The sequence below is a fragment of the Mus caroli genome, chromosome 12 (genome assembly GCF_900094665.2).
Source record: "Mus caroli chromosome 12, CAROLI_EIJ_v1.1, whole genome shotgun sequence".
Classification (NCBI taxonomy): Eukaryota; Metazoa; Chordata; class Mammalia; order Rodentia; family Muridae; genus Mus; species Mus caroli.
The window spans coordinates 5,975,421-5,998,412 of NC_034581.1; the positions used below are offsets into that span (position 1 = coordinate 5,975,421).

At 42.7% G+C, this 22,992-nt stretch overlaps 1 long non-coding RNA gene across 1 annotated transcript in view; it reads left to right on the forward strand.

Annotated features, from left to right (window-relative positions):
- The window catches only part of LOC115032768, a 192,680-nt gene that overhangs the window by 166,165 nt on the left and 3,523 nt on the right, over positions 1-22,992 (forward strand). The window contains exon 4 of the long non-coding RNA XR_003838389.1: positions 4,115-4,149. This is a non-coding gene — a long non-coding RNA (uncharacterized LOC115032768). The remainder of the gene's footprint in view (positions 1-4,114; positions 4,150-22,992) is intronic.

A 22,992-nucleotide genomic window follows, 5' to 3' on the forward strand; every position in this document is an offset into this window, starting at 1 on the left:
TTTCTTTCCTTCCTTCCTTCCTTCCTTCCTTCCTTCCTTCCTTCCTTCCTTCCTTCCTTCCTTCCTTCCTTCCCATCTTTTCTTTCCAGTCTAAAGAGGTGACTGCATTGAGAAAGCTGTGGTTTTTTGAAAAAGTCTTCAGGGTGAAACTAGATGTGTACTGCTTTCTCCACTTGGGCTGGGGAAGGTCAAAGGAGAGCTGGGAGGAGTTTGGAAGAACATCACTCAGTGGATGGTCCTTTTCATTTTTCTAGTGTCTTTTTGAATCCTGGTACTAGGGGGTATTAATTTAATATTGAGATTACCTTAGGTTGATAAGTAACAGGCAGGTCTGGGGTAAATGAGCATGGGTTGAAATCTAGGCTCCAATGCCAGGCAGCTATTTGGTCCCAAGAAGTTATTTGTTCTTAATAAGCTTCACGTTTTTCACTTCCAAGATGGCAGGCATAATGTTGGTAAGTGCTTCCTAGGTTCTTGTGGAAGGCTGATGAAGTGATTCTAGCAAGAACTCCACCTACTCCAAAAAAGGTGTGAGTGGCAAATGATGGAGGATCTGTATCTATGTCCCTTTGTCCATCCTTTCTCCCAGCCTTAGAGTCTGCAAGCATGAGCATGGTTTCTTAGTGATTTTACAATGTCAGAGAAAGCCTGCTGAAGACTCCTGTAAACTCACTCATCCCCAGTCCCTACCAACCTTTGCCTAAGGCCTCATTCATTGACCATTCTGTCCCTTAGTGAGTATTTGATAATGTTTGAAGATATTTTCAGTTATGACAACTGTGGGGGGTGGGGGTGCAGCTTGTGGGTAGAAGCAAGAGATGGCATGAAACATCCCACAATGCACCAGTCAACAGCATCCCCCTCCCCCAACCTCCCTTCTCCCAGGACAAAGAATGCTCACACTTCTATCAGGTAGGAGGCTCTAATGAGCCTGAGTCTACATTCGCATGCTGGCATTCTCTGGAAGGGTTACAAAAGCATGTGTAATTCACACTTGGGAAGACCCTGGTACACTAGAACAAGAGAGAAAGCGCCATTCGGTCTGCTAACTTCATATAGCCATCTATTGTTTCCTGGGAATTCACCAAAAGCAATGAAGACACTCTCTTCAACTCCAGCTCTGCACTCTGTGTTGGGGCTGATGTTTCTGGCCAAACATCAGGCACTTAGTGTTCCCTAGTATCCCCATGAAGCCACTCAGGCAGCCAGAAATGGGGTCCCTGGCTCCCCACCATGCCTAAAGCAACTTCCTGGAATCCCTGAGCTCCTTACTAGCTCCATTCACTGTTATAGAGACCCAGATTCTAAATTTAGCCTCTGGACAAACGGCTCCACAGCCACTGCTGAGTGCCTTCAGGGAGAATACCCTATGTGACAGACAGCATGGCAGGCAGCTTGCCATGCTTACCGTGTCCCTTGGATGCCGGTGGCAGCCACGAGTGCTGGGCTTCAGAAATTACTCCTGCTGTGTCCCCCATCTGCTGCCCCAACCAGATTATCTGGGAAATTATCATCTGTGGCTCTGCCCAGGATGAAATTAAAGGTTTAAGGGTGGTTGGCACATCTTGTTTTTCTGTAGGCAAATTAGGTCCAAAGATTATCCCTGTTTCAGGGGATCTGCATAGCCCATTTCCATGGGGAAAATCCAAAGTGCAGGCTTTGGGACATCTGCACTTGTAGGGGGCTGAACCCAAAAGCAGAGAGAAGGAATGAGGGATGATGCCAGCTGGACCCAAAACTGAAAAGACTGAGCAGTGTGTTCCTAAGGTTTTGCAAAGAGTGTTTCTCCCTCTCCATTTCTGAGGCCTTGATTTGAGTGAGAAATGGATGCCCTCGTCTCTGCCCCCATCCTGTAATTCATGTTATTTCAACTTGGTAGAGTGTCATACACTCACTCTATTGCAAACATAAGGTTCACCCATCAACATTCCACTCTTCTGCTCTCGTGAACCTCATGAGATGCAAATGAGGCAGGTGGCTAATTATGCTTTGTAGATAAGTAGAGGCTCAAGGACAACGGAAGTGGGATCACAGGCATGAGCCACCACTGAACTATGCTTGATGTCAGGTCCAACTTCTTGTATTTATAGGATGTCATGCAACCAGGGCCAGCTTCAAGCTTGCTATGTAGCCAAAGGTGCCCTTGAACACCTGATCCTCCTGCTTCCAACTTCCCAAGTGCTGGGATTACAAGAATATGTTGCTATGACTGTTTAAAAAAACATTGTTAGTACTCTGTTTCCTACCTTACCCCTCTGGGTGTTGAGAATGCTTGTCCCCCAACCCCAGTCCCTAGTGTACTTGGAACAAATTCAACAACAGTTGATGAAAGGTGTCAGAATGTATCAGATACTCAACCCTTCACCTGTGATACCACATGTGACCAGTGGCTTCCAAGTTTTTATTTCGAGGACCCTGAAGCCCTTTGAGACTGTGGTGAGAAGCCCAGAACCTCTGGCTACAAAAGCATTCAGATACACATGTTTGCCTGATATCTTTGGGAAGCCATAGATTTATGGAAGTTTACAATTGTGCTTTGCAAGGCCATGCCGTTCATTGTCAGGAATCTGGTCTGAATGTATCACCATGTCCTGGTAAAACAGAAAAGCACTTTCTAGGGCACAGAGACAGGGGAGATGTATATAATGAAGGAAGAGTTTTTTCCAGATAGCTCTACTGTGCCTGTAGGCTCTGAGGTCTGAGGACCCCTAATATCTGGGCATTACAGATGGCATGGAAGGCATTAGGGATCTTACAAATGACACCAGAAAGAAGATGCTGAAAAGGCCATGAGGACATGATGAATCCTACCTGGTGCTGGAAGAGTCATCAGGCCATGGTGGGCTACCTGAGAATACATTGTCAATTCTGCATGTAGAAACAACCAGAGGCAAGGATTCTGGCATATTCCTATTTTTAAAAAAGGAATGCTTCAATGCTTCAGGGAGCTAACTGAAACCGTGTGTAGTCACATATTGTTTTTCTCAGAAAAAGCTCCTAATTAGGCCAATTCTGTATCATTCCTGTGGATGCATAGGAAAGGAAGCTGTCACAGTGAATAGATAGCTCCTATTTCTCAGAAGAATGAAGAGCAGCAGGAGACCACCTTGGGACAGACCCCACATACTTCAGATTTGTGGTTTAGAGTTGTCAAAAGCACCAAGACACACTCAGTGCAGACTTACTGGATATAAAACCTTGGTTCTAGAATCTGCAGCCCAACAGTGAGCTTCCTATCAAACAGGCCTGTGTCTGTCTTTGCTTTTCAGGTGCTTTAAAATTTTGGGGTTAAGGGTGGGGATGGGGGTGCTATGTGGGCATGGGGAACGTAGGGGTGTGAGTGGGGGTGTGGGGTGAGGGCACAGGGGTGGGAATGGGGGTGGGGTGAGGTATTGTTAGTCACCACAGGCTCCTTCCTCAGCTTAGATGGGAACTCTGCTACTCACACAGTCTAGCACTCAGAGCCTTCAGTGGCAGGCATCCTAGAAGCCTAGTTGGGTTTCAAAACTTAGGTAAGCAGTGCTTTCAGTAAGGGCAACAATTATGTCCCCCCAAACACACAGAAGCATCAGAATTCACAGCATGTGTTTTACAAGGGCAATAAAGTTTTATATGCAGCTCAGTGAAATACCGAATACAGCCAATTATCCACCAAAATAAACTGATGGGAGAAAGAATAGCTATATTTGGCTCAGGCTTAATTATTTTGCATCTGAACTTTTCAATTCCCTGTAATAAAATTCCATTCTGCCCTTATTTCCTGGTTAGGTTACTTAATCTCAACTTTGGTAACTGAGGCCTTGAGTGTAGTAGACTGTCCAATGTCAGTGGTAAGAAAATGTGGAAGGTTTGACATCACTTACAACATTACACACAACATAAAATTTAACAACTTGAAACAGGCTTTCATTGCTCTTTAAAGAGACTGTATGGCTTTTTAAGATCTAAAAATTAATCAGCTTCGAAGACTCATACCTTTTCGAAAATTCCTAGATTTTTACTCTTAGCTTGGGATGTAAGAGACCATCTCTGATTCTGTCTTTACCTCTCCCTTTCATACAAAAAAAAATGCAGTTTAACCTTTTTTCAATTTGTTTTTTTCCTTTAATGGCAGATGAATGGACATGGACATCATATTGCCTTACTGAGGTAAGAAAATTGTGGGGAGATGAAGGAAAATTGAAAATGATATCAGATTTGGCCTAAATGAAGGTATTCAGGGAGTGGGAATCAGTGAGTGGCCCCTCAGGAAAGCTTTGACCAAAAGTCTTTTTCAAAGATATGCTTGTCAGCCTGTATTCCATTGCTCCCTGACACCTGATCATCTCATTAAACACCACATATACTTCAGCAGTTTTGGCCCTTAAGGGCCTTTAATAAGGTCGTTTTCCATAGGTCAGTACTGAGGTCAAAGAACAACTGGGCAGAGAGGGTGGCAAGTGTGGGTTATGGCTGAATGTGGGGCTGAGCCTGGGGAAAGTTGGTGGTTTCTACTTCTGTCACAGTGACACCTTACAGAGGGGGAGTGAGTGCATGGAACACAAAAATATGTTCCCTCTGCATTTGTATTCTCAGCGTGACTTGGAGCCTGGGCCCACATCAGTGGGTGACTGTTGATAATGCGGCATTACACTGTCTTCACACAGTGTTGGCATAGATTTCCTTATGGAAAGGCATGGGTTGGGAAGGCTTTGCTAGCCATGGGACAGAGGTATGCTGTGCGCTCTTGCAGGAAGACTGTGGACAGGTGAGTGCTGGGGACTAAGTGGCCACAGTATGGCTCTTTCAAGATCCATCTGAAGTGTCATGTTCCTGGAGCTTTCTATGAGCACTTCCCACTCTGGAACAGAATTTTCTTTGTGAACAAACCTTCCCTGGAAGCAACCTCCTTTTTGGCATGGCATTACTGCCAAAATAGGGCAGGCAGGAGCATTTTGCCCTAACATGTTTCCGTGCCTTGGTCAAGGGCTGCTTTAGAAATCTCAGCAATTCCTTTGACTTTCTGACTTCTGTGATCTCTTATATAAAGCAGAGGGCAAAAGCTGGTGAGTTAGATAATGGTCACATCTTGTTTTATGAAGCCACTCACTTGGTCTTCTTTATTTCAGGTCCAAGAATCAAAGACTAGGGTTTGGGTAGCATCTTGTTTTTGTCAACCTCAATTTTCTAAAAAGAAGTTCAACACACTATGGTACCCTGATAACAATCTGACACCAGCCTCTGTTCTAGGTTATGTCTCGCAGGCAGCTCAGACAGGTCACTCTTCTTGGCTTCTAGTTCTATCTATGGGACTTTTGGAAAAATGAGTTCCTTGTACCTGAGCAAGGATGAAAGGCACCATGGCTAGCACCAAAAGTAGTTATGTTAGAAAAGTTTGCAACATATTATAAAAGGGTGAAATAGAAAGATGTTTAAACTTGAATCATCTAATATACAACCATCCCCATATACACAATATACATACACAGACACACAACACCCAATATGCACATACACACATGGAGATGTGCACATGCATACATACAATATATAAATGCACACACACATACACACATGCACATTCACACACACAATATATATACATATACATGCAATATATACATACACACATGTAGCTGCACACATATATACACAGAATAGACACATGAACACACACACATACATACATGCACATATACACAATTCATAATACAAACATATGTACACATATACACACAATGCACATATACACATAACTACATACAAATACATGCATATAATACATATATATGTACAAGTGTTAAGGCAGATACATATACATGCAATACACACATACACCTGCATGCATATAAACACATATGCATAATATACACATGTATGAACATGCACATATATACATATAACACACACGTATACACACATGTATACATATGCACACATGTGAACATATATAGATACACACAATACACTATACCCCCTAATATATACATAAACAATATACACATATTCACATATGTGCATAATACATACATATTTACATATATATGTGCACACACAGTTTTAAATTTAGGTTCTGCATTTGAAAGCATTTTAGGGGAAGTTTTATTTTTGTAGCAGAGGCGAACAGGATCTACAGAAGTTCCCATGCATCCTGTCTCAAAACACTTGCCCTCTCCTGCCATCAGCATCAGCACATGGCACATCGGCTACAGCTGTTGAATCTACCCTGATATGCATATTGTTCAAAGTCTCCAGTTTACATTAGAGAGTCCTTCTGGTGGTGTTTATCCTATTGGTTCCCACAAATTATGAGAACCTGTATTCACCAGTGCAGTTTGTTTTTTCATGAAGGCAATTTGGGCAGAATCAGCCTTCTCAATTCAAAATAGCTTTTAAAGAAAATTTGCTACTTCAACTCTTTTAATTAAAAATGTAAGATATGAATTTATTGACATTCCTTTTGGAATTATATTAAGTCCTCTTGGACCAAATGAATGGGGACAGCAATGGGCTATCTTTATAAAACAGTTAATCCACAGCTGGGAGAACCAGAGGCAATGGAACATTTTTATTGCTTGCTTATCTCAAATCCCCCACATAATTTTATGAGAAAGGTCATTAAGCTTGTAGACACTACATGATCTTTTTCCTCAGACCGTTTCTGAAACAGCATTAGTTTTTCACACTTCTTTACTTTTCAAACATTAAGAAAGCCTTAATCAATGCTTTTCCATAAAAAGCAAAGGAATAGGTTTCCCATCATAAAACGTTATATTGTTTACACAAAAACTGCAGTGAACCCCATAAAACTCTAGGATTTCCCAGTGGGGTCCTGGAGGGCCACTTGGCCATGGTAGGCGCCACACTGGTTCCTAGTGCTTACACAAAGCCTTCAGCATAAGGAAGGCCTCTGGAGCCAGCCGTTACTAATAGGCTATTCAAGGGTACCATAGCAAACAGGCCTGAGAGAGACACCTCTGAGCAACTAGGAAAACAATGTGAGGTGGAAAAGTGACACCCAGACAGTGTCACACGGGTCAGTTGTGTCACCATCACCATACGAGGAGGTCACAGCACTTCTAGCTCTCTGGAACCCCTGCTGAATCCTTAGGTGGCAGCAGTTTTCAGGATGGGTCTTTGGGGAGGAGGGGGTATAACATCTTCCCAGAAAGGGACTGTCCAGTGCTATCCCACTTTCCTAGAAATTGCTTGTTCTTTCAAAATCTTCCATTAGGTGTCAGTGACTCTTAAAATATTAATGGTGAGATATTCAGCTTAACCCCTGAAATTTAAAGAAACGGAGCCCAGATGCTTTGAAAAAATAAATCATTATTTTCAAAGGACTGTTTTTCATGGTAGAAATCAGAAACAAGATTGAAAGGTTAATTTCTGCTTTTCTTCGAGGTACTTTGACAAAATGTGAAGCTTGGATCCTTGTTGCCACTCCTGCAAAATAAGTTATTCATATCTGTCTCTCTAAAGAATTGTCTGCACATGGAATACTTTTACAAATACGAATTTTTTAGTATGTATTTTTATTGATTTTTTTCATATAATATACTCTGATCACAGTGACCCTGGGGATGATGGATGGGAAGGGACTTGCTACTGCTGTTTCACTGACTGGACTTTTACCCAGCAGCCTTCTAGACGTCCAGATTTATGCCTGTGGATCAGTGCTGCGCTAAACCTTAGTCAGAAAACGTTCTCTGAGTGGACAACAGTAATGCAGAGACTCAGAGCTGGCCAAAGCATCAAGGATAAGTGACAGGCTGAGTGCTCAGCTCTAAATACAACACCTATATTACCTCCCTCCAAGGTTCAGGAAGCATAATGTAAGAGGGGCTAGAAATAATAATATAAGAGGGAGGAGGAGAGGTTGGGGAGGAGAGTTGTGAAACACTGTCTACTGGATATGACGTGGCCCTCTTACACATGAAGTCGCTGCAGCTATAGTAACAGCTATGAGACCCACGGAAGAGCAAGCTACCATGATTGGTCAATATTAGAGCAGGTTGCATCACTACCCTCCTCCTCCTCCTAGTCTTCCTCTTCTTCCTCCTCCTCCTCCTTCTCCATCTTCTTCTCTTCCCCCCTCTCCTTCCTCCCTTCCTTTCCTCCCACCTCTCTTTGATAAGCTTTCAAAGCGATGAAACAGTCGCTCTATCTCAGCTATTGTGCTCTGAACACCATCTCCATTTAATAACATGATTTTATTTATTTCTATTCCAAATGTTACTCCTCCCTTCCTAGTCCCCCCCTCTTTGAGTTCCTCTCCCTTCCCACTCTGCTTCTGAGAGAGTGCTTCCCCCTCCCCAACCTCAGCTCCCTGCCAGCATCAACCTTCCCTAGGTCATCAAGTTTCTACAGGATTGGACACATCCTCTTTCACGGAATCCAGACAATGCAGTCCTCTGCTTCATGTGTGCCTGGGGCCATGGACCAGCCGATGTATGCTCTTTGGTTGATGGCTAAGTCTCTGGGAACTCTGAGGGGTCTGGGTTAGTTGATACTTCTTATGGTGTTGCAATCCCCTTTGGCTCCTTCAACCCTTCCCATAACTCTTCCATATGAGTCTCCAAACTCAGTTCAACGGTTGACTGTAAGTATCTGCCTCTGTCTCAGTCAGCTGCTGGTACAGTCATGCTAGATTAGACTTTTGTCTGCAAGCGCAACATGGCATTAGTAATAGTGTCAGGGATTGGTGCCTTCCCATGGGACAGATCCCAAGTTGGGCTGGTCACTGGATGGACTTTCCTTCAGTCTCTGCTCCATTTTTGTCCCTGCATTTCCTCTAACAATTCTGGGTCAAAATTTTGAGATGGGTGAGTGGCTCCATGCCTCCTCTGTGGGCCATGTCTATCTACTGGAGGTGGTCTCTTCAGGTTCTATCTCCCCACTGTTGAACATTTTAGCTAAGGTCATTCCCCTTGAGTCCTGGGAGCCTCTCACATCCCATATCTTTGGGAATTTTCTAGAGGTTCCTCCTGCCCCTATGCCTCACTGTTGAATCTTTTTATTCATTCTCCTGGCCCTCTGGGCTTTTATCCTGCCAGATCTTTTCCCCCTCCCCCTTCCATCTCCCACCCAGGTTCCTCCTAGAATGCATTGGCACAGGGGAAACTTTTCTGAACAGAACACCAATGGCTCAGGTTCTAAGTGGGACCTTATGAAACTGAAAATCTTCTATAAGACAAAGGACACTCTCAATAGAATGAAACACCAATCTACAGATTGGGAAAAGATCTTCACTAACCCTACATCTGATAGAGAGCTGATATCCAAAATATACAATGAACTCAAGAAGTTAAATTCCAGAAAACCAAATAACCCAATCAAAATATGGGCTACAGAGATAAACAGAGAATTCCCAACTGAGGATCTCAATGGCTGAGAAGCACTTAAAGAAATGTTCAACATCTTTAGTCATCAGAGAAATGCAAATCAAAATAACCATAAGATTCTACCTTATACCAATTAGAATGGCTAAGATAAAAATCTCAAGTGATAGCATGTGTTGGTGAGGATATGGAGAAAGAGGAACACTCCTCCATTGTTAGTGGGATTGCAATCTGGTAAAGCACTCTAAGAAATGAATATGGAAGTTCCTCAGAAAATTGCAAATCATTCTACCTGAAGGCCCAGATAAACTGTTCCTGGGAATATACCCAAAAGATGCTCCACCATACCACAAGGACACATGCTCCACTATGTTCATAGCAGCTTTATCTGTGATAGTCAGAAGCTGGAAACATACCAAATGTCCCACAAGGGAAGAATGGATACAGAAAACAATGGAGTACTATTTAGACAATAGAGTACTATTCAGCTAGTCAAAACAAGGGTGTCATGGATTTGAAGTCATGGATGGAACTAGAAAATATCATCCTGAGTGAGGTAACCCAGACCCTAAAGGACATGCATGGCATGTACTCACCGATAAGTGGATATTAGTCTAAATGCAGAGAATACCCATGCTACAACACACAGACCACAAGAAGCCCAAGTATGAATGCTTCAATCCTACTTAGAAGGGGGGACAATATAATCCCATCTCTGTACTTGGTGCTGAATACGTAGCTGATGACAGGAGGTATGAATGATGATGTGTTCTAAACAGCCTATTGGCTAGTGGAGTAGATAGTTTACAAGGCACCACCATCAAATGCAAACCTAGAGCCATGCAAGGAAACCCGAGGATAATGTGATTAGCTTATGGGGACCAAGGGAGAGAAATCTTTCTGTGAGTCTGTGTTGCTCAATAATATGATGAGTCATTGCAGGAGGTGGGGAGAGAGAGAGAGAGAGAGAGAGAGAGAGAGAGAGAGAGAGAAGACTAAGGAAACGTAGGAGGATAAGATGATGGGAGGTCTTTGCTTACTTCTGCTACTGTCAGTGTAGAGGAAGAGTTCTCAATTATTTCAAGCCACCTGCAGTTCCCAGATAGCATCTAGACACTCCGATTAGAGTCTGACTCTAGGTCATATCTATCAAGGTGTAAGGAAATACCGAGGCTGCTGGTCTGAGGCTCCAATTCCAATAACTGCTAGAAATTAGAGGCAAACATAAAATTAGTAGTCTATATAAAAAAGCAATGCGGGTCTAATTATATAGAAAAACTGTTGTTCTTAGGGATAAAATCATCACCTAGAGTCTCAGATAAACACATTGGGCTCTTATCCTACTGTCCCTGCTTAGCAGGATCCTGAATTGACATCTGTTTTTATTAGAATCTTAGTCTTTATTAGAAAATGATATTTGGACTTGCACAGCTGTAAAGTGTACATATAAGGATTACCATTTTCTATTTAAAAGCATTTTTACTGCTGCAGGGAACAAGAAGGAAATTCTTTATTTCCAGGCTATAGCCTTGGAGTTCTTGAACACAACCCTGGCCCTTCTCTAATTGGATTTGCACTTTTAAAAAAGTGCTCCATGCATCTTCCAAGGCATGGAAAGGCAGGACATTTTAGTCATACGACATGTAGCTTGAGTCCCAAATGCAACCATTCAGGTGTGAAGTTATTCTTGCCATTTTGGAATGGCAAGCTCCAAGGCTTAAGGTGGCTAGCCGTAGGAAGACTGTTTGCATTCTTTTTTATTTTTTTATCCCCTTTTGGTAAGAAAAAATTGGTGGAATTAGCTTTTTGGCAGTACATGCTCGAGGCTGGAAACTTAGGGTTCTTTGCCAAGCTTCCTAAAAATAGTCTTTCTTTAGGCAAAGGCCATCTCAACACGAGCCATGTTCGTTCGAAGCATGGCATATTTTGTGAATGCAATTGCCTGTTGACCTGAGGATTTCAGTTGCAAGGAGACAAAGAATGTGGAGTTATGCTTCTTGCAACGTTCTGAGCATGCCCTTGTTATTTTGTGCGTAACAATAAGCTCTTTATGAGGTGACACCATGGCCGTGGGTGGTGAAAACTGATACCAGGCAAAAAGACAATGAAATTATATAATACCAAAAACGTCTATTGCTTTTCTCTTTGCTAATTAGGTCTTCTGAGTGTGACATGCTGAGGATGAGGTCAGTCACTTGTGTTCTCCAAGTAGTTTTCATTTCCCTTTAGATTCTGGGTCATACATTGTTGGAAATGGGAGCCCAATGACCATCAGAAGAGCCCATAAGATGGTTACAGTTAGTGAGTTAGTGGTAGCTCTACAGACTTCATGCATGTGTCTATGCTAAGATTCTGCCTTTCCTTTGTACTTGGGCCAGTGAGCATGACTACATTCTATTCTTATTTTGCCCTCATCCCTTGCCCTAAGAGTCTTAGCACATTGCTCTATAACAATCCAGACAGCACATGGGACAGTTTTTGTTTTCCGATTTTAAAAACGATTTCTTGTAGTTTTCATCTTATGTGTGTATGTATGTCCATATGTATGCAGGTGCCCTTGGAGATCAGAAGAGGGTGTAAGATCTCTTGGAACTGGAGTCACAAACAGCTGTAAGCAACTGGATATGGGTGCTGGGAAATAAACCTAGTTCCTAGGCAGGAGTAGCAAGTGCTCTTAACTGCTTGCTTGAGCTCCCTCTTTGGCCTCCTACTCAAACTCCTTTCAAAAAGATTTTGTCAGCTATGGGCCCAACATGTGAATTTGATATAAACTGGGTTGTTCTTATCTTATAGATGAGGAAACAAAGGACATAGAGCATCAGTGTGGTAGCTCACTGAGCTGGGAGTAGAGATTTGTTTCAAATATGGATCAGTCTTTCTTCTAAGCTTAGCCATGCTCATCATGGAGCACACTAAATCAGTGGGGCTTTAAATAGTGTTTCCCTGGCGGGCGCTTTCCCTGCAAGGATACTAATAATTCTCAGAATTGTCAAAGGATGTACTGAGGTGTGTTCTTCCAACTTTCCCTCAATCTTCTACAGTAAACATATATTACTTTTAGGAGAGTCACAGGAAATCTTTATGATGGTTCTTAAGTATCAAGGAAGAGTGATGGCAGGTACCAAGATCATGTAGTCCATGTAAAATTGAATAGGAGGAAGTCCCAGAAAAGGCAATCTATAAAGCAATGCACATGCAAATATATAGAATAAGAGGAAATTATCTACTGCTGGCAGACTTGTTTCTTGGTACAAGTGTTTCCAGGTTCATGCACCAAAGGGAGTGCTCTGTATGGATGCAAGACAACACTAACAAGTATGTATACAATAGCATTATTTATAATAGAAACAATGTGGAATCAACTACTTCTAGTACATCATTGAACAGATAAAATAAATTGTAAGTGGATAAATCTTAAAGAGATCCATTAAGAGAAAATGGAACTTTTAAAATAATGAGTTCAACATTTCATTTTTATATAGACAAATAAATATATTACTATTTATTTACTATCTGTGATGGAAGAATAAAAACATGCTGAGACACCCCTATCAGCTTCCAGGTGTGCTTGCCTCTGCAGAGGCAAACAAAACAAAACAAAACAAAACAAAACAAAACAAGAAAAGACAAAACAAAACAAAAAACAAAAACCAAATCCTACATGGATTAATAACTGAGAGATGACTAACCATAGTGCTAATGGTTCCTGCCCTTCAGTCACAATTAATCCAATTGCTTTCCTAAAAATGGCAAACTGTGGAAAGTCTTGGAGGTATGTGCTCAAGTCCCACTTATATTATTTTCAATACCTTTATTATAGTCTGATTGTGTTCCTTCAAAATCCCTGTTTTGAAATCTATCCCTTGTGTGTGGGTTCTAGGAGAAAGGATCTTTGGGAAGTAGCTGGGTCCGATACAGAGTCCGAGCCATTAGTAATCTTGTACTGAAGACCCAGAGAGATGCTTTGTCCCTTCAACCATCCAAGGAGGCTAGAAGGCATCATGTATGAATCCAAATGGAGGGATCTCCGCAGATGCTAGACCTGCTGACACCTTAGGCTTAGGCATCACTGTCTTCAAGAGCATGAAGAAACAATCAGATGTATGATGTAGTACTTAGCTATTTATAATAATTCTCTTGATATGTGGTAGTAGCCTAAATGAACTAAGGCATTTTAATACATATTTAACACAGTTAATCATCTGAAATTTAATGACATTAAAATAGAGGAACAAATTGAGAAGGAATTACTTACTACCACTGTAAGGAATTACATACTCTCACCATGACTCAGATTTTAAAAAATATTCTCTCTCTCTCTCTCTCTNGTGTGTGTGTGTGTGTGTGTGTGTGTGTGTGTGTGCATGCGTGGGGCCACATGTATAATTCACATATGTACAAAGATATCGTATGTGAGTTGATTTTCTCTTTCCATCATGTGGGTGCCAGGGTCTCTCAGCTTTGAAGCACTCACCTTTATCTGCTGTACTGTATCACAGGCCACTCACTATTCAGAGTTTAACAGGAAGCCGATATTAACCTTTTACTTCAGAAGAAAGAAACAAGGCCAGGTACAATGAAAACATTATAGGTTGTAAACATTATGGCATAGAAACTGCCTACTGTGCTAGACTTGGGTTGCCCTCCAGAGAGGCTGAGCTTCCATCTGCTTCAAATTGCTTAGGTTAAAGCATTTTGTTTTTAGGTTCTTTTGATCAAAACCATGATGCTTCCTCTGGGGCAAATCAGGCAGCCTCTGCATTGCCTAGGAATCTCACTGGGCTGGTGTACAAATGTCATAGTGGGAATTATCTTCTGTGGAATCCGCAGGCTGGAGGTCTAGCCTCAAGCCGGAGTGCTACAGCAGCTCATTTTACAGATGAGGACTGAAAAGGGACCTGAAGAAGTCACGCAGCCTGTGTCCAACCCAAACTGGGACAGGAAAACACATTGCTTACTGACCAGATCCTCTCTTCCCACTCTGTTTCATATCTAACCAATCCTGGTTTTAGCTTTCTCATTTTATTCTGTCACATTTTCCTCTTCTATCAGAAATAAAGTGTTATATAGAGGGGTGATTCTTACACTGGGAAGGAAAAGGTCACTCAAAGGCCATGGATTCATTCCTGACAAGTGTGTTGAGCTGCCTGGCTGCGGTAAGTCTTCAGGAAGGGTTTTTGTACTTAGGAAAATGTGTTCGTTCACGTGCAAAACCCTAGGGTAGCCAATGGAGGGTGACATGCAGCTTTCTCCTTTGGAATCTGTAAATATGAAAATACAGTTGAATGTGTGAGATGGGGCAGTTGTTCATCCAACCCAACTACTAGCTAATTTCAGAGGCAGAAGGTCAGCATATCAACATGTGTTCTATGCCCTTTGTTCCCAGCTTTTCAAGTCACCTTGTGTGGCATTTGAAGAACCTGGCATAAGAAAGTTGGATGATAAGATGCAAATGATATGCATAAGACAAAACCAAGGTCAGGTTAGCCTCACACACCATCCAGAGCCTTGATCTGCATACATCAAGCTGGAGCCATCTGGTGGCTAACTCCTTTCCTCAAGGTGATCCTATCTTGGAAGGCCATCACACCCAGCAATTCTAGGTTCACAGAGAATGATGTTTCCCAAGAGCCAAGGACCAGGGGACTCTTACAACATTTCAATGTGCATCTGAAACCAGACAGAACTAGGTTACATTAGACTAGTGACAACTCATTTGACAGTTTAAAGCCTTACTTCTATCATGGAGATGGGAAAAACAGTAGCTTCCTTGAACATGAGTCTGGAGGATTAAACCAGATGGTGAGTACAAAGCCTGATTCATGATGTGTGAAACTTGTAATGAGCACTCAACAGACACTAAAACTCTCTGATACATTTGTCATGTTTGATAACATATCTGCACACCTTGTTTGACCAATTACCTTAAACCAGGAAGTCCTTAAAATCCCCACTGTGTGTACTTCTAGACTGTCCTCTCTGGAATCCTATCCCAAGTGCTCTGTTCTCTCTCCCTGTAGAGGTATCCCAATGTCTAAAGACTCCCTCCATAGCTGTTGTACATTGACTATGTTCTCCACTGACTCATGTTTTGAGTGATGATGATGTTATTTTGAGACATATAAAAAATTAGACAGAGACAGAGACAGGCCATCTGAGGAATATTATCTCTGGCTACTTCCTGTCCAGTTCTCTATTTCTTTGTCTGCCATGGTGTGACATGAGCTGTTCTGCCATTCCTTCCCCGTCACCATGGATGCTTCTGAGATGGAGGGCCAAATAGTCCTTCCTCTGTTATAGGCTGTTTGTGTTGTCATTTCATCACGACGCCATGCAAGCAATGATACACTGAAGTAGAATAAGAAGGGAATTGAAGTGTTCAGGAAGTGAAGGCTAGTGCATTTTCTGTTAAAAACAGAATAGATTATATTCAACAGAATTTAATCAAGCAAGGAATGGCTTCCACATCCAATGACCCACAGAACAAGAGTAGTCCAAGGGTGATCCCAGGGCTGCTGCTGTTGGCTGGCTAACATTTGTGGATAGGAGGAGGGAATCCAGACGGAGTGCAGGAGATAGAAAGACAGCTGAATGATAAAATCTTGGATTTCCCGATTTCAACCTGTTGGTGTGAACCTCAGGTAACCTGTGTACTTCCCTGAGATGTTGACTGAATCCCGGTCACTATGATTGGCTGGGATTTAGCTACTTGAAATTGCTGTCTCTTTGTATATTAAGTTATAGTTCATTATGTACCATTAGGCCAAACATGAACTGTGTACAGAGGCTGCTTTAGGCCAAATTTAATTAAATTTAACAGTTCCCTTTGAAGATTTACAATGTGCACTTCCATTGACTCCTGTAAAGAAACATACACAACGTTGTTTAATGTGGTGTTTCTAAAATTAGCTGAGCCAGGGAAATCCTTTCTGTCTAAGTGCTGCTGCTGCTCCTCAGATCTGCGATGTATGACATACTTGCTGGCCTTGCTATCTTGTGCTAGCAGCTTGGTGGTCTATTTGTTAGCGGCAGTGACTTGGATTCCAGAAAGGAGGCTTCTGGCAACTAGGGAACCCCCACCAGATTGACACTCTCCTGGGTTAGTCTTGTTCTTAGGGATTTTGAGAATCTTCTTGTATTCCTTCCAATCAGACAAGCCAAACCCAGCAGGCTGAGCTCCCCAGATGTCTGCTAATGCCCTTAGAGGTTGCTGATGTATGTGCATGGCGGTATCACTCTGCCCTGTGAAGCCAGGAGACCAGATGTTTACAGTGCTACAGCAGCATCTGGAAGCTAAGGTTTCCATGTACCAGGGCCAGTCTTAGGGCTGGCTTCCAGACTAGATCCTTGCAGCCTGAGCTCCAGGTGATGAGTGTGTCTGAGCACAGACCTTGCTTTGAGGAGATCCCGCTCCATTTGAGGGGTAGCTTGGGGCCCACAACGCATGTGGATGCCTCCAGTTCTTATCTTTGTGTCTTGGTTGTTGCTTGGGCCCCAACATAGATTTCTTACCCCGTCGTGTTCTAATTACATTATGTAACGTGTGAACCAGGTGAGTGTTGGCATACTAACATCAGCATCCACACCACTGAGCGTCATGCTGCTGATTGAGTTAAACTGATTGGTGAGCCTGCATAATCCTGGACTGTACTTTGACTTTCAGTCAGCTAGGTCCAGAGGAGGGTTCCTAATAAAGAGAACACATGGTATATATTGCCAAAGCCTTTTAAGACACTCAGCAATAATAACACACATTTTCTTGTTAGAATCTCACAACGTTACACGGTGGCCTTTCAGATTCCTCTATTTTAAAACTGACCACTAAGATTATAAGAAACTCATGAACTATCCAAAGTTAAATTGTATGAGGGAAATCTGTGCAGGCCCCTGCTTACTGTAGCACAATTGCTTGATCAAAAATGAAGGGAAGAACCAAGTTTGGTAGTACATGTCTGTAATCTCAGTACTTAGGAGGTAGAGTCAGGGGGAGGATCTCTTTTGAATTCCACACCATCCAGAGATATATTGTAAGATCCTACCTCAAAATGAAAACAAACACATCAATCAACCACAGAGATAGTTCTAGGCATGGTTTATTTACATATCTCTCCCCTCCCTCCCTCCCTCCCTCCCTCCTTCCCTCCCTCCCTCCTCCCTCTTCCCTCCTCCCTTCCCCTTTCTCTCCCTCTATCCTTCTCACTTCTTCCCTCTCTCCTCTCTTCTTGTCTTGAGATGTGATCACATTAAGTACCTTAGGATGCCCTTAAATTTCCTTTGTAGCCCAGGCTTACCTAACAAAGGTCAGTCTTCCCACTTCAGCCTCCTGGGTGCTGAGATTGTAGGCCTGCATGACCATCCATGGCTTAGTCTTGCTTTCTGATGAGATTTTGCGTTATCCTATCGTTATTCTGAGCTGTCTGTAGCTCTTGCTACATCAATGTTACATCATAGGCATCTTTACCCTCACAAAGACTCTGGGTCCTGGGATTGACAGGATGGTCCAAGTTTATTGATTGACTCAGCTTCTGAGGGAGCTTAGAAATTGTGAGTGAAAGAAATAAACCTTCTATGGGGGTCAGCTTTGCAGTGGCTCCTTCTTGCTTATGATAGTGGCTCTTTACTTTTGGTGGAGTCAGGGATTCTACTGAAAAAAAAATCTAACAACATCCTAGTTCTCTCAGAACATATTACTTATGTTCTAAATACTTGTGGGGTACAGTAAAGCCTGATTCTATCAATACAAGGTGAAAACAATCTTTGTGTATCAAGGCTAAAAACAAACCCAGCAGCTTGTGTGGAATGCTCACTAGGATGAGGCCACATGTGTTCCCCATAATGTGCTTTTAAGGCAAGGGGTTGAAATATTTTGAATTGATTTAATCTAAATGATATTCATTTCTGTTTTGTTAGACGAAGATTATTGGAATAGCTTACAGGGATGAAGGAAGCAATGGCAAGATTTAAGGTGAAGCATGTATTGTAGAACCCTCAATGCACCTGAAGAACGGAAAGATTGTTCTCGTATTTATCAGTGTTATAAGGACAAGGCTATGGTCAGTTCCAAGTACTCGTTTCATGGTCCTGTAGCCAAAGAGAAAAGGTGATTTTTTTTTTTGCCTGTTTTAGTAATAAAGAAATTAAGAGCCCAGGGAAAGTCTTTGCCCAAGGGCTTGCTTTGGCCCAGGGCTCAGCCCCTGGACCAATGACTATGTCTGGGGAAAAGCAGGTTGAATGATCCCATTAGGTCACATGGTCACAACTCACTCAACAGTGTGCCTAAAAAGGGAGGCAGCTCCCTGTGCTATTACATGGATAAGGTGGGAAAAAGGGTGGGAAGTCTCCCTGAAGAGCAGAAGGTATCAGAGGGACCAATGGGAAGATGGGCACCAGATCCTGCTCTGGGTTTGCTTTCTATTATGCCCCCCCCCCACACACACACAATTTCTTTACTGCAACTGCATTTGTTTGTTCCTTGTCCTTTTCCTGTACTCTCAGTTTCACCTCTAGGCTTCCTACACTCCATCCTCACCCTAAAAGCTATCTGGATTCAGCTTCATTATTTCTTTTAAGGACTAATGTAGCCAAGAACTGCAACATGGTTGGCAGAGGTTTATTCTCCCACTCAATGGAGGTTAACAGTCTTATATCAGGCATCATTAGAGTTGTTCCTTCTGGAGTTTCTAGAAAAGAACATATTCCACTCTTCTCTGCTACCTTGTGTTGGGGCAATCTCTGAGTTTTCCTGGCTTATAAATGCTATTGCTCCAATCTCTGCCTTCATTCTTACATGGTATTTTTTCTCCTTCTCTCTCTTCACAAAGTTTTCTCTCCCTCACCCCCCCTTCCCTTCCCTCTCCTCCCTCCCTTTTTAAATGAGCACCAGCCATATTGGATGAAAAGCCTTCCTTTGGCATGACTCAGCCTGACTAAGCTCTAACTTATGCATACAAGCATTACATCTCCAAAGAAGGTCACTTTCTGAAGCAGCAGGGTGAAGGGCTTCAGTTCTTCAGTTCTCTACAGTCCAGAGAATGACTGGCAGTAGTTGTTCTTTCAGTTTTCAAATAAGTAACGTTGTGAGCATACAGCAGACAAAAGCAAAAGGACAAATAAGACACAGTAGATAGATAAATGCAGCAGATAGACATCCAAACACCACCAAATCAGTGGTTGAAAAGGTCCCCCAGGAACTAACTGAGGGAGGCTAGTCATGCATGGTTGAGCATCCCACGTAGAGCATGAGCATTGCATCCAAGGATGAGCTCCTAGCTTCCCACAGCAGTCATTTTAATACCATGGGATAACAATAGTAAGCTCTGCTGGAAGAGGCTAACCTCAATCATGTGACAGTTTTGATTTTGCTGTATCACCTTTTCTTGTCGCAGATTAGGACCTAGCCTGACTAAAAATAAGGAGTTTGTAGGGGCCACTTGAGATGAATATGCTTGGGTGTGGTATGGGGCAGATGGAGAGGTACTTCTGATTTCCAGAGTCTACTGAAATAGCATACATCAGTTTACCAACATAATTTATACTATAGCTTCAATGTCTCTTTTGGATGGAATGGTCTCTGTGCTGGTCTCCCAACTCAGTCCACGTTCTGTCACTCTCAGAAGCCTTTGTGATTGCACCATCATGGATCTGTTTCCCCCTTGACCATGGACTGACTTGTCTGTGCAACTGTTCCTTGCTTGCGGACCTTCTCTATTTATGTTCATTTCTCTTTCTGATAGATTGGAATCTCTTTTAGAGAAAAAGTTCGTATCTTTCTCATGATGTCTAGAATAGTGCTCAAAACTGTGTGTGCTCAGCAAGTGCGATGGTGACTGAATGATTATGAGTGTGCTACTCGCTACTCTGTCCCTGTAGAGTCTTCCAAGAAGCCAGGGTGAGGTCTTCTGCTCATGGCATTTCTGTGAGGGCTTCGGCAGGAGGATCTCATACTCTATGTGCTTCACTTCAGTGAATCTCAGAAATCTTGTTCCAGTCTCCAGGCTTATCTTGGAGCCTCAAAGACATCATGACAATAAAACCTTCATTGGGGAATAGCATATTTGCTCTTGATAGTCAGGCCACACACATATGTCCTGAGACTGTGTATGAGTCTTGGTTTTTGAGTCTTGCATGAATTATGCACCAAGCTCAGGTTCTTGAGGCACCCCACCTACACCTAAGGAACATTTCCTGCAAAGGATGCATGCATGGGCTTCATGTCTACTGTCAACACCAGGAAAAGCAAAGGACCTAAATGCTTTGCAATAATTGGTGACAATGAAGTGTCACAGGAGCTGATGGGACAGAAAGGCTGTCAGCAGGGCCAGTGCTATGTCAGTATGTGGGGACACACAAGGATCCCAAGGGGCTTAGGAGGTTCTATTTCAGGCCTGTATTGAACAGACTTGTTCATGGTCACACAAGGCTAACCAGCCGGAGATCAAAGCTGCTGGGCGCCTTGGTTGGGGTGGTAGCCAGCCACCGTGTTCTGGTCTCCTCACCCACTCTATAAACCATTTCTGACAGGGTGGCATCTCTGGCAGGCTGGTGCTGAGGAAGGGAACACATGCAGCCATATTTCAGTCTAGACACCGGGACTTTAATGTGAACGTGTGCGTGTCTGAGGTGAAGTTGAGCTGATTTGTGGCTGTCTGAATTTACGGCCTCGGAGGACAAGAGGATCGACCAACTAGACCCATATGTGTTCAGTCCCTAAGTCTGGGTCTCTGCGCAGCATAGGGTGGGAGGGACAAGGAGTGGGAGATTTTATTATGATGCCTGGCTATAGGTGATGAAATAGACTATGGGGAGAATGTTAGAGGCATTTTAAGAACACCTTTCTTCACTGTCTTCATCCTCCCTTTCCCACTCTCATCTAAGGCTGTCTTTGAAGCCTTGAGCATGGAGGGATTAGCAAAGATAACTCAAAGCTGCAAGCAAATCCTATATGAGACGACTGATACCCCACAGTTACCTCACCAGCTAGGCAACCCCACAGCTATGATCTTCATGTCAACAGCTCCATGCTTTCAGCGTAGAGGAACTCAGTTTCCCTGGTGAGAAGGGACTTTGCATCCTCTGTTCCATGGTAAGTTTGGGAAGCTGCTGTGGAAGAACTTGTGTCATACTTTACTGAGTGAGGGGGCAGCTGTGCAGATAGGTAGACTCTCTTGATAACAGATCTGTCCTCTCTAGAGGGAGGGAATGGCCACAAACCCTCCTGTTCTGAGATCCTGAATCTCTCAGGCAACATACACTCAGGGGGCTCTGCATAGCTCAGTATTACTTTTACTGCAGAGAGTCTAAAACATTGGCCCTCAGAGAGAGGCAACATAGATCACTTCAAAGGGAACATAGACCTTTGCACACCGTGGCAGGGCCCTGAGTTACCCTCTTTCTTTAGTGTAGACATGTAATTTATGTAGGGTAGCTGTATAAAGATTTGACAGGGCTTAGAAGGCAAAAGGGGAGATGTTCCTGAGCATCTAATATTCTGCTTTGATTTACCCTTGCTGGTACCATTGTTTTTAAGAGTAGCAGTTCTCAACCTGTGGGTCACAATCTCTTTAGGGGATTGAATATCAGATATTTGCATTACAATTCACAATAATCGCAAAATTATAGTTATGAAGTGGCAACAAAATAATATGATCAGGAAATTGTATTAAAGGGTTGCAGCATCAGGGAGGTTGAGAAGCACTGCTCGAGGGCAAACATAGCCTTCCAATCAGCAATGTTTGTATAAATGTTGTGCGCACACTCATATGTGTGACAAGATACACAGTGATAAGAAGAAAGAAGCATGATGAGGTCAGAAAGTTCCCTACCTCAGAGGGTAAGAACTGTGTTTGAAGAAATAGTCCTGCCATGTTTGGGGGGGTGTGGCACTGGTCATATTACTAGCTTCCCAGAATATTAACTTGTTCTTTTGGAACAATTGGGTGATAACTCCCACCCTTCTTCACACAGTTCTTAAGACAGCAAATGAAGAATATGTGGGGCTGGAGTGTTTCATTCATTCTAAATAAATACACTATGCTGCATGTGTACATGTTTTGTGTACGTATGATTTAGGGAGATTATTGTCAATGCCTAGGAAACAATTGAGGCCTGTAGAGATCTCTCAACTCAATCCTTTCATTTTATGTTAGGGAAAACAGAAGATAAAAGGTTTGCCAATGACATATATCAGGTTGATTCAATGAGTGGTAAATACAATATTTATCACAAAAAATATTTTTAGGAGGTCAAGGTAATTGAGATACACTCATCTCTGTGATCTGTTCTTAAACCAAAACTGAACAAACTCTCTTCATGAGTCTGTTTGGGATTTGTTTTTATTATTAGCTGAGACTGTTTCTGTAACAACCCAAAGTAGTCCTTCCCATTTTAGCAGCTAGGAGGTCTCTCAACAGGAGTCAGGATTCACCTGTGTGGACTCCTGCTTTCCCCCAGCTCCCTGAGCCCTCTGATCTAGGACAGGGTAAGAAAATGATGGTCAGTTAAAACAATGGGTGGTGATTCTTTGTGAGACATACTTGTCTTTTGTTTGGCAAAATATCTGGAGGTAAATTGGTAGGGTATGGAAGTGAGATCTCCCAAGGTTACCACTCAGTGGCACAACATTGAGGGTCTTTATTACCCGTGGCTGAAGAAAATTAAAACAAACAAACAAGCA